General features: G+C 40.2%; 1 protein-coding gene across 10 annotated transcripts in view; it reads right to left on the reverse strand.

Moving 5' to 3' along the window:
- The window catches only part of LPP (LIM domain containing preferred translocation partner in lipoma), a 730287-nt gene that overhangs the window by 341834 nt on the left and 375514 nt on the right, over window positions 1-12939 (reverse strand). The window lies entirely within an intron of this gene.

Here is a 12939-nt window from a genome sequence, read left to right on the forward strand (position 1 = left end):
TGCAGCCTTCACAGGAAAGCCAGAGCACGACTCTACTGCAGAATTAACTGGGAAGCTCTGAGCTACCCAAAATTGTTGTTTTTAAAAAAAAAAAAATCACCATTTGCAGGTCTCTGAGCTATCGGTCAAGCTAACATCCTTTTATCCCTCTTAGACGGTGGCTCAATGGCACCCCCAAAAAGGATTTGGACAAGTAGAAGTACCAGTGAGACTTCATCAATGTATATGTTTCCTGGGCCGTTTTTTAAATAATATGGAGCTTTATTGCACAAGGGGAGAGGATGTACTCCATCTAGCACAGCAATCACATCTTAATATCTTCCAGGACAAAAAAAAAAAAAAAAGATGAACAATAAAACAAACAAATAGACTTCTCTTAAACTGTCTACCAACATCTGGCTTACATGGGAAAACGATTTTTATCAGAACATCTCATAATTATTTTCATAAATTCAATGCCTCTAAAAACACCAAGTATATTTCAAGAATAACAGTGGCACCTATTGTTATCAAAACATCAGCCCGTGGGTTTCTTTTCCTGTCTTTCCTCTGACAGTCTTGGTTTCTTCTCAACAGTTGCCAAGCAACTGCTGGTGATTATTCAAGTGGACAAGGAAGGAGGCCAACCCAATATGACAGCCCCGGAGGGCCACCTGGGGCCTACGCCCAGCGCCTCCCTGTGCTGTCCATTCTTGATGAAATGCCCTAGGAGAGGCATGTGCAGAAGCACCGTGCGGGGGCCAGGCAATCCCCCACCCAGGCTTTGCTGCCTTTTATCAGGTCAAGGGACAGGATCCAGAAGATCCTCAAGGACCCTTCCCACCATGCGGTGTTGGACAGAGGAAACTTGACACACAGCCTTTCACCAGGGATTGTGCTATCACCACCAGCTGGGTCCTCTCCCGGCTTCTGCCTTGCTGCTCTTCCTATTTTTTAAATCCAAACCAAAGCTATCCTGATTCTTCTGGGACAAGAAACACGGGGGCTGACAGCTTTCACACTCAAGGCATTTCTCCTTTTCTGTCTTTCCTCTTCTTTTTCATCCCATGGATTGCTAAACTTATTTTTCCCATATTCAAAATACCCCTGCAACATAAGGCAGGAAATTTAATGAAATGTTTGAACCCAGTGAACCAATTTATGGATAAAAAGAAAGTAAACACTTGAATGAATACATGGGATCATGTGTGCAATCAGTAGATGAAGGTCTCTCAATCCATGGACTATGACATCTTGAAAACATCACACAAACAGCCATGGAAGGGTGTGAAACACCAGGGTTGATCCTCCTGTTGGGGTCAGGAGTGGGCTAAGCTATGTATCTTGCTAATGCAGTGGTTCTCAACCTTCCTAATGCCACAGCTCTTTAATACAGTTCCTGTGGGGTCACGACCCACAGGTTGAGAACCCCTGTGCTAATGGAATCCTACTTTCTATCAGAACTTGAGAGGTCCTAGACTCCAAATCTTTAGTTTGTGAATGGAAACACTGGTACGAGAGAAGTAAAGCAGGCTGCCAGCGAAAAATCAAAGAGCAAGGTAGGGGAAGAACTAGGAGAGCCTTCACAGTTAGCCCACTAAACCATATTGCAGTTGTCGTCTTCTGGTTCTTTTATTCTCTCTTTTATCTTCCCATGGGCTAAGCTTTGATTTACTGGAACACATACTTGGCTCAGTGGGAGAATGCTGTGCTTGACCCCACTTTGACAGGCGGTCTCTTCCCACTCCAGACAGCAAAATGGTCAGTAGGTCTTTCCTAATGGTAAGATGTAGGGGCAGAAAGTGATGTCCCCATGGTGAGACGTGCACAGCAGCTTGGTGCAGTGGAAGGGTTTCCACAACACTAGAGATGCGGAAGTCTCAGGGCACTCTCTGGAGTAAGCCGGAGTTCAGCCACGCTCCAGAGCCTCAGCGCTTCCCATCAGCACAACTGTCCCACATGAGCCATTTCACACATGGAGCTTCCTGCAAGGAGTGAATGTGAACAGCGTTCTCAGTTATGGAGGATGACTGCCCTACTAGAAATGCCCTGGGAGTTGCAGGAAAAAGACAGAAATTTCAGGACTGAATTCTCTAGTTTTGTTTTTGCGAGATCAAGGCAAGACATTTCATCTTTCTGGACTATAATTTCATCCTATATCCAGATGAGCAACTAAGGTACAAATGCTAAGGATAGAAGATGGCGTTATTATGATTTTGTATGCAGCAAAGCACTGACACGCCACAAACGTCACCACATGACACTGGTAAAGACGAGCTCAACAGCTTTATAAAAAAGGGGATGCTAGATGCAGAAAGAAGGCTGATCCTGGAGGGCCTGGGTGACCTGCGGGGACGGGGGAACTTCCAGCTCCTTCCACTCCCCACCTCCGTCCTAACAGTTTTCAGATGAGTTACTAGCATTGAGGTTTTGCACTGAGGACAAACAGAGGGATGAATTACAGAGCAGTTTATATCGTGCGTGCTTGTTGCTTGCTGCCTGTGATTCCTGGCACTGAGTCATCACTGTGTATATGAGGCAGACAGGAAGGAAGAAGGAGGGAACGCATCTGCAGAAATGCATCTCCACACCTTCCTTTCCAGGCTTACCTCATGACACTTGCCCTCCATTTCCTGAGCTCCAACCAGACTCAACATTCCCATACTACTTAGAATATGTGTGCTTAAATCTCTGAAAAGCCTCCTCTGACCTCTCTAGAAAGGTACTGGAAGAAAGGTATCTTCCTCTTTGAGTCCCTACAGCCGTGTTCACACATTCATCACCCTATTTGCCATATATTCCTTTCACTGTGTGACACGTCTGTGTCACACAGTCCAAGATTCTAATCTGCAACACACACACCGAGTAGAAACTTGACACGTGCCAGTTCATTACATCAAAAAATGTATTTAATAATCTATATAAACTAACACATAAGTAACTGTGGTTTTTCTCAATTTGTAATCTTCACTCTGATAAAAAAAAAAAATCCCTATGTGGAAGGGTTAATTGATTGACTAGATCACCAGATGGAACACCAGATAGCTGAACTTTTGTGGAACAAGAATAAATGCCCTTCATTTTCATTAGTGTTCAAATATTGGCCCCAATTCTCATTTTCTTGTTCTGTTTTAAATATCTCCTCTTCCTCAGCTGCCTTCCCTAGATTTCCCCAGAGTCCCATATGTCTTATTAAATTAAAGGTGGAATCATGGTGGCCACTAGAAACTCTGTATGGAACCTGTGAAATGTTTCTTTTATCGTGGCCTCTAGAATTGGCCATGGAGCACCCAGGGACAAGTTCAGACCCATTACTCTCAGAGTAATACTTCTCCTGCAAATGATTCCTCCCCTCCCAAACTGTTCTCCAGTCCCTATCTACTGCCCTTGAGGTACAAAGATGGGGACGGGAATAGTGATGGGTAAGAGAATGGTATAGATATGATCTAAGACACAGAAATAAATAAATACATACATAGAAACAATCTGATAGGATAAAAGTATGGGCTTCCAAACTAGATTGTCTAGATTTAAATCTGAACTCTGCCGCTCATGAGCTGGTTTGATCTTAGGCAAGTTACTTAACATCTTCATGATTTGGTTTTCTTAACAGGGTTGTCCTGAGAATTAAGTAAACTTTAATAAAGAATTTACATGCCTGACAGATAGAGAGTACTCAACAAATAGAAACAAATACAACATAAACCATTATAATATGATGCAATAAAATGATCCAGCGCAACACAGTATAATACAATGGCATCTTGTACTTTCCAAAGATGGCCACAACCCTATCTCTAACACACATAGCTTTCTATAACCAGCCTACAATCCCATCAACTGGTGGAGTCTAGTTCTTGGTCCTTAGACGTAGGTGGACCACACACAATAATGCACAGTTGGAAGAACACCGTATATGTGTTTTGAAACTATGTCATAAAAATGCACGCATTTCCACTTTTCTCTCCTGTGATACTTGGTCTTGGAACTCAGGCACTGAGCTGTAAGAAAGCCCTAGAAGCCAGTGAAAGACCAACGTGAAGAGAAGCCATGACTCGATGTGCAGCCGCAGTCATGCTCCCAGCACTGACAGGCCAGTCATGAGGCCTGCATCTGTACAGTGAATGCTCTGTACCCAGGTCAAGCCACCTGAGCTGATTACAGATCACAGATAAGCTACCCTCATGCAGCACTACCAAATTTCAAATTTCTGAGTAAAGATCACTAAGTTTGGAGTTGTTCATCAAGCAGCAATAGATGACTAAAATTACATTTATACAAGCAGGTATTCACCCATGAAGTCAAAAGGGACTGTTTGCTCTGCCTTAAACTATACATTATTGGTTTAAATACGAACATACTCTTTTTCTCAAAGGCCTTCAGAACTTTCACAAGCAAGCCAGTGTGTTCATCAAGCATAAATACACATGCACACAACAGTGCTGGCTTGATGCTACAGGCTGCGTTGACATATCTCAAACTTCCTTTATTTCTAACTCGATCAAGGTTACACAAGTTAAGTACAGGGAAATTAAAAGTTGCAAATCCAAATCCGGAGCTATGTCCATTATATCAAGCTAACCTTCTATACTAAGTGAGGAGTTTGAAGACTCTGTTCTAACACTTGGTTTGGCCACAATCTCTGGCCTGTGCAAGGCCCACTGTAAGACTTGAACTCTTTGAGAAAATGAGGTGGTTACATCAAACAATCTCTAAAATCCCATTCAGACCTAACATTCTCACAGTCTGGGGTTCTTTGTACATCTGTCAGCTCCCTTCATTCTTCTCCTGATATCCCACCTGCCTCTTCTGCTTCCTGAGGACCAGATTCTACAAGTAAATTGGTATTTGCATTAATCACCGTGAACAGGAAGCCTCACTTCACCATCTCCTATAGTAGGCAGGTTTACCAAACCCCCTAACTAAGGTATTCACACCTCATATAATGCCCTGTCCCTGAGTATGGGTGAATCCTAGTAACTTACTTCAAACCAACAGAACGTGGTCCACGTGATGGAATGTCACTTCACGTTTAGGTTGCAAATGATCACACCTTCCATCCTGTGATCAGACTCTGCCTGCCATCTGCTCACGGCAGGAGAGCCCACATGCCAGCAGCCAGCTAGAAACGAAGATCCTTAGTCCACAAGCCTATGAGAAGCCAAGCCATGCCCCAAACCACCTGCACATGGAAGCAAGCACTTCTCCTGATGAGCTTCTAGATGCCGATTCTGAGCCAATACCTTGGTTGAAACCTTCTGAGGGAAGATACGTTGACAATCCAGCTAAGCTGTACCTAGACTCCTGACTCACAGAGGATTATGAGAAAACATATATTTTAGGCTGCTTGGTTTCTAAGCAATTTACTGCAAAAGAGAATGAATACTTCTTCAGCATTAATAGGGAGAACCTCCGAGGACCAGTGAAGGGAGAAACTCACAAAAAACAAGGAAGTCTCTCCCCCTCTTAACTCCCCAACCCCTCCACATCTCTATTTCTTGGGATGAAGGACATCACACAGTCTTCTTCCATTTCCAATCACACTGACAGAAACAGCCCTAAGAAACCTGGAGAGTGCCAGTGACGTCTCGTCACAGTCCCAAGGAAAAACACAGAGGCACTTCACTCTACCAGCCGGGCTGTAAACAGCAGGCGGACCTTAGGCATGAAAAGGAGCGCATCTCACCAGAATAGAGCCAGGTCAATGGGGATACTGTGTTCAGACATCTTCAAGCATGTGAGAGGCAACATCTAAACGCTGCCTATCCCTCTAAGACCTTAGAGCTTGAGAGTGAAAAGAATAAGAGAGAGCTAGCCCCATTTACAAAGGGACCCCTGAGGCTTAGGTCAGATACTGCCCTACCTAACACAGCTTGTTACTTACACAACTGGGGAAAGAGTTTGTTGTTCTTGGTTCGACTCAATTCTCTTTCCAATGCCAAATGTTAAAAAAAAAAAAAAATGCATGTCTGGCAAAATAGCAACTCATTTATTTCATTCTTAATAAATGGGACTTGTAGGCTATCTTCCATCAAAGTACACTAGGAGAAAATACATAATGTGTGAGTATATGCCTGACCACATCTCACATATACAAAGGTGTTTGGATGCATGGATGGCTAAATGACAAGCTTCTACTATTTGCTTCAAAAAGCAGGAGAGAAAGCAACATAGGAAGGAAACAGATTCTGTACAAAGGCAAGTAGTTTATAATATGCTATTTCTTCCTTGAAAACAGAGAAGTCAACATTTACCCTAGCTGAGCAGGGGAACGATGTGCTTATCATAAAATAGATTCTGTTTAACAAGATACTGCATCTGATAACTGGGGTGAGTCTGAAAAATAATATTTGTATAGCACTTCATAGTTTACGAAGCACTTTAATACACAGTCTGTAATTTACTTCTCACAAGACCACGCATGATAAGCAGAAGAGGGATTAATATCATGGACAACAAAAATGAGGTTCAGAGAGATAAGACAATTGACATTCATGCTTCCAAACATGGTAGAGCTGTAATTGGAATTCAGTTTTCTAAATCTAAAGGCTTAGTCAAGAATCGCAAATGCAATTGTGCTATATAATTGTTAAGAGCAACTGGTTCTCATAAGAACATAGGTATGTGAGGTAATACACCTGTTAATCAGCTGCACAAGGTCTACATATATTAAACATCATGTTCTATGCCATAAATCTATGCATTGTCAATAAAAATTTTAAAAAGAATTACACATAAAAGTCGTTGCCATTTTTTTTAAAGGCTTCTTCCAGATTATGTCAAGGTACTAAGTAACCAGGAAAAGACACTTCTCTGAGCTACAGTTTTTTCCTTTAGAAAATGAAGATACACATTTTACCACAAAGACATTGGCACCAGAATGTTTACTGCTGCTCATTTCACAATTGCCAAGTCATGAAAACAACCCAAATGCCCACCAACCCAGGAATGGATTAACAAACTGTGGCATATGTATACCATGGAATACTATTCAGCCATCCAAAAAGGTGGAGATTTTACATCTTTCATGTTTACCTGGATGGAGCTGAAACATATTCTTCTCTATGAGAGTAAAGTATCTCAAGAATGGAAAAAATATCCAATGTAGTCAATACTAATATGAAACCAATATACTATAAACAACTACACACCCACAAGAACAATAAAACACAAACATCGTCTAGCAAGGTGGGGGCAAACGGCAGGGGGAGAAAGGGCAATTGGTGGGATCTCACCCAATGTGCACAATGTGAGGGTGTTCAGCATGCCCCCTGGGTGAAGGGCTCTTCTACAACTTGAACTTTACCTTGTGAGAACAGTGTAACCTAAAAATTTGTCCCCTCACATTAATTGAAATAAGAAAACTTAAAAAAAAATGTATATATACACCTGGTGTCTGTGGTTGACTCTAGAGCAAGCCTTCAGGGTACACAGCTGTAGAGATGGGAGAAAGGAAGAAGTGGGTGCTGCTTACAAACATTTGATTGACAAGAAGCTTTCAAGGTGTGGTCCACAGTCGGGAACTTCTTAGAAATACAAGTTATTGAGCACTAGTCCAGACACACTGAATCAGAAACAAGGGGTGGAGTGCAGCAATGGAGTTTCACAAGCCCTCCAGGATATTCTTCTGAGTAGTACCTTTAATCACCCTTTACATGCTTTAGCTGGGCAGAAGAGGTATTACAATAGGTTAGTAAGTGGAAACAAGTTCATAATCCATGAGCCATGATTTTAATTTTTATTATTATTATTATTATTTTTTTTTTTTTTGCAGTTTTGGCCAGGGCTGGGTTTGAACCTGCCACCTCCGGCATACGGGGCCAGTGCCCTACTCCTTAAGTGAACTTTGTTCACTTACCAAAGGGATTACCTAGGAATCCACAGAAACAGATGCTGACAATTTCTGCATCTGTTGATAGGACTATACTGGTTCTCGTCCTAATTCTGGCTTTTAAATCCAGGCATTATAATCCACTGGCACAATCCAAGGGGCTGGGAAAAGCATGAGCTAGAGGTCCTTATATAGCATAGGAAAGATGCCCACTTTAAACGAGGTAGGTAATCTGCTTCAGAGAGTTGGATAGGATATCACAGACCAAATTTATAAATCGATCTTTTTACACAGAAGCAGTAACTGAGACAATTTAAGAATAAGCATGCACCTCCCAATAAGATCTGCTAATGCATATAGTGCTAACTACATGCCAAACACTGTTTTAAGTGCTTTAAACATGGCAACTCATTTAGTCTTCATTACAATCCTAGGAGATAGATACTATATTTATCTTTATTACAGCAATGAAAAAAATGAGGCACAAAACCTTTAAGTGACTTATCCTAGGCCACACAGTTAGAAAGTGATAAAGCTGGCATGTAAATCCAGGGTAGTGTGGTCCCGAAATCCATGATTTAAATCACTATGATGTACTGCCTCTCGGATAATCTAAACTCTACAAGGTTAGTTCCAAATCATCCATAACACAATGAAGTTGCGTTCAAGTTATCTTGAACAACATGAGCTTGGTCCTTTCATTTGCACCTTACTTTCCTCTGATTGCATATAACAGCTCCTCTCAGCTCCAAATCAATTTAAAAACGAAAATCTTCCATAGTGCAATAACAAAAGCACAGAAAGGGATATCAATATTGTTTTTTCTTTAATACAGGACAAAAGTCATACCAACTTAAAGGCAGAAGGGGCATGAACATCCTCTGTTTACACAAGTCCTTATTACAAACCAATTGAAACAAACTCAGGAAAGGGTATTATTGACTCTACTAGGTATCTTGACCAATCATCAATGATTTATACCTCTTAAGACTTCTTAAGTAAGTATAGCTAGAAGTCTAACCAAGGTGTTTGTGTTGTTTGCTTTAAAGGGATGGTGTGTTCTAAGCTGAGTCTCCTGTATGACCCAGACAGTGCTGCGTCTGTCACTCTTCTCCGTGATCACCAGAGCTCTATTGATATTCAAAGGGACTGTCTTCCAAGGTCACTGGAAGTTCTTGTCAGTAACTATTTCAATAAATGAGACAACTTTACCGAATATGGCAAACTGTACAAAGCTATGGCTGAGGCTGAATAGTTTGCCTCAGGCACAGAAATAGTCAATGTGTGGGGGTTTGAAACAGAATGAAGGTCTTCTGTCATTTTTTTCATGCCCCCTCCCAAGTTTTACATCAGGGAACAGAAAACTCCAAGAATGAGAGTTCTTGGAGTTCTGTAACCAAAAATGAGAGTACCACGAAATCCTAGCCTCATTCAAATCAATTCTCCCATCTGTTGCCTGAATTCCTTTCCTAGCATCACTGCCAAAATTCATTTGATAATGATGATGGTGGTGAAAGCATCAGTAATAACAGTGTTTGTTATGTACAAGGCAGTGTATTCTCATATTAAACATGCTTATTATTCCATGTGGTCCTCACGTCAACTCTGAGATGTATTATCAACTCAGAACAGTGACTCTGAAAGAGGTGAAATAATTCACCGTGTAAATGCCAGAATGTCATTTCAAATGACGCTAATGAAGGTACTGTACTATTTCTGATGCAAAAATATTGACCTTATATTGCTGACTGCCTTCTTCAGCTTCTAAATATTGGTCTTCACTCTGCGTTCTTGAGCAGTACAGAAATCCAACCCTTTCTGTAGGTGATTGCTATCCAAATAAGGTAAAAGGTAGCAAGAGCTTCCATGATCAACCAGGCAAATTTCTCCCCTTTCCTGTTCAGACAGCATCCTATAATATGCACCTTCCTTAGAACATATATTCATGAATGTAATTGTTAATTTACAGGTTCCCCCTATACCCTACTAGCTTCCTTAGAGTGGGGGCCATTCCCAACGTCATTTGTATGTTACAGGCAAACTGCTCAAAATAGAACCTTTATAAAAACATTTTAGTTGAGATGTAATCCACATAACATAACATCTACACTATAAAAAGTAAAATGTATTGGTTCTTAGTACATTGAAGGAATTATGAAGCAATATCACTATCTAAATCCAGAATATTTTGAACATTCCCTAAAAAGACACTATACCAATTAGTAGTCACTCTTTATTTTACCCTCTCCCAGGCACTGGCAAACAACTAATCTTTCTGTGTCAGTGGATTTACTGATTCAAACAAATGGTCACATAAAATATATGACCTCTTATGTCAGGCTTCTTATATTAAATACAGCATAATATTTTCAAGGTTATCTACACTAAACCATGCATCAGAGCTTCACTCCTTTAGATGGATGAATAATACTCCACTTCATGGATACACCACATTAGTTTGCCCAATCATTAAGTGATGAATATTTAGGTTGCTCCCACTTTGAGGGTATCATGAATACTTTTTCTGTGCACACTCATCTACAGGGTTTTATGTGGCCATACACTTTAATTCTCTTAGATACATGCAAAGAAATAGGATTGCTTGGTCATGTGATAACTATGTTTCATCTTTTGAAGAACTACCAGATTATTTCTAAGATGGCTACATCATTTTACAATCCACCAGTGAAGTGCCTGGTTCTAAATTCTCTATCACATGGCCAACACCTGTTATTGTCTGCCTTTTTCACTGAATCCTTGTTTGTTTGTGTGAAGTATGGTATCTCACTGCAGTTTTGATTTGCATTTTCATGATGACTAAAGAGGTTGACCATCTCTTCCTACATTTATTATTCATATATGTATATATCAATATATATGTAGGAAAATATATATATATATATATATCTTTGGAGAAATAACTGTTCAAATCCTTTGTCCATTATTTAACTGGACTTTTCTTGTTTTGTTTTGTTTTTCATATTGAGTTCTAAGAATCTCAGTATTAACATATTCTAGATATAAGCCCTTTAATGGATATATGATTTGCAAATTCCATGGCTTGCTGGTTCAATTTTTTTTCTTTTTATTTATTTTATTTATTATTTTTTTTATTAAATCATAGCTCTGTACATTGATATGATCATGGGGCATCATTCACTAGCTTCACAGACCGTTTACCAAGTTTCACATATACCCTTGTAAGATGCACCGCTGGTGTAATCCCACCAATCCCCTTCCCTCTACCTACCTCCTCCCTCCCTCCCCTCCCTTTCCCCCTTCCCCCTATTCTTAGGTTGTAACTGGGTTATAGCTTTCATATGAAAACCCTACATTAGTTTCATAGTAGAACTGAGTACATTGGGTACTTTTTCTTCCATTCTTGAGATACTTTACTAAGAAGAATATGTTCCAGCTCCATCCATGTAAACATGAAAGAGGTAAAGTCTCCATCCTTCTTTAAGGCTGCATAATATTCCACGGTGTACATATACCACAATTTATTCATCCATTCGTGGATTGATGGGCACTTGGGCTTCTTCCATGACTTAGCAATTATGAATTGAGCTGCAATAAACATTCTGGTACAAATATCTTTGTTATGATGTGCTTTTTGGTCTTCCGGGTATATGCCCAGTAGAAGGATTACAGGATTGAATGGCAGATCTATTTTTAGATCTCTAAGTGTTCTCTATATCACTTTCCAAAAGGATGTATTAATTTGCATTCCCACCAGCAGTGCAAAAGTGTTCCCTTTTCTCCACATCCGCGCCAACATCTCTGGTCTTGGGATTTTGTGATATAGGCTAGTCTCACTGGAGTTAGATGGCATCTCAAAGTAGTTTTGATTTGCATTTCTCTGATGATTAAAGATGATGAGCATTTTTTCATATGTCTGAAGGCTGGACGCCTGTCTTCTTCAGAGAAGTTTCTCTTCAATTCCCTTGCCCAGCCTGCAATGGGATCCCTTGTTCTATTCTTGCTAATGCATTTGAGATCTCTGTGGATTCTGGTTATTAAACCTTTCTCGGAGACATAACCTGCAAATATCTTCTCCCATTCTGAGGGCTGTTTGCTTGCTTTACTTACTGTGTTCTTGGCTGTGCAGAAGCTTTTTAGTTTGATCAAGTCCCAGTACTGTATTTTTGAAGTTGCTTCAATTGCCCGGGGGGTCCTCCTCATACAATACTCACCCAAACCGATTTCTTCAAGGGTTTTCCCTGCACTCTCCTCTTGTATTTTTATAGTTTCATGTCTTAAGTTTAAACCTTTTATCCAGTGAGAGTCTATCTTAGTTAACGGTAAAAGGTGAGGGTCCAGTTTCAGTCTTCTACAGGTTGCCAGCCAGTTCACCCAGCACCATTTGTTAAATAGGGAATCTTTTCCCCACTGAATGTTTTTAATTGGCTTGTCAAAGATTAAATAACTCCAAGTAGCTGGATTCATCTCTTGGTTCTCTATTCTGTTCCAGACATCTACTTCTCTGTTTTTGTGCCAAAACCATGCTGTTCTGATCACTACCGATTTGTAGTATACTCTGAGGTCTGATAGCGTAATTCCTCCTGCTTTGTTTTTATTTCTGAGTAATGTCTTGGCTATTCGAGGTTTTTTCTGATTCCATATAAAACGAAGTATTGTTGTTTCAAGATCTTTGAAGTATGACAGTGGAGCTTAAATAGGGATTGCATTGAAATTATATATTGTTTTGGGTAGTATAGACATTTTAACAATGTTGATTCTTCCCAGCCATGAGCATGGTATGATTTTCCATTTGTTAATATTTTCAGCTATTTCTTTTCTTAGAGTTTCATAGTTCTCTTTATAGAGATCTTTCACTTCCTTTGTTAGATAAATTCCCAAATATTTCATCTTCTTTGGCACTACTGTGAATGGGATAGAGTCCTTAACTGTTTCTTCAACTTGACTGTTCTTGGTATATATAAAGGCTACCAATTTATGAATGTTGATTTTGTAACCTGAGATGCTGCTATATTCCTTGATCACTTCTAAGAGTTTTGTAGTAGAGTCCCTAGTGTTTTCCAGATATACTATCATATCATCCGCGAAGAGCGAAACTTTGATCACTTCTGACCCTATATGGATACCCTTGATCGCCTTTTCTTCCCTAA

The sequence above is a fragment of the Nycticebus coucang genome, chromosome 16, assembly GCF_027406575.1.
Source record: "Nycticebus coucang isolate mNycCou1 chromosome 16, mNycCou1.pri, whole genome shotgun sequence".
NCBI lineage: Eukaryota > Metazoa > Chordata > Mammalia > Primates > Lorisidae > Nycticebus > Nycticebus coucang.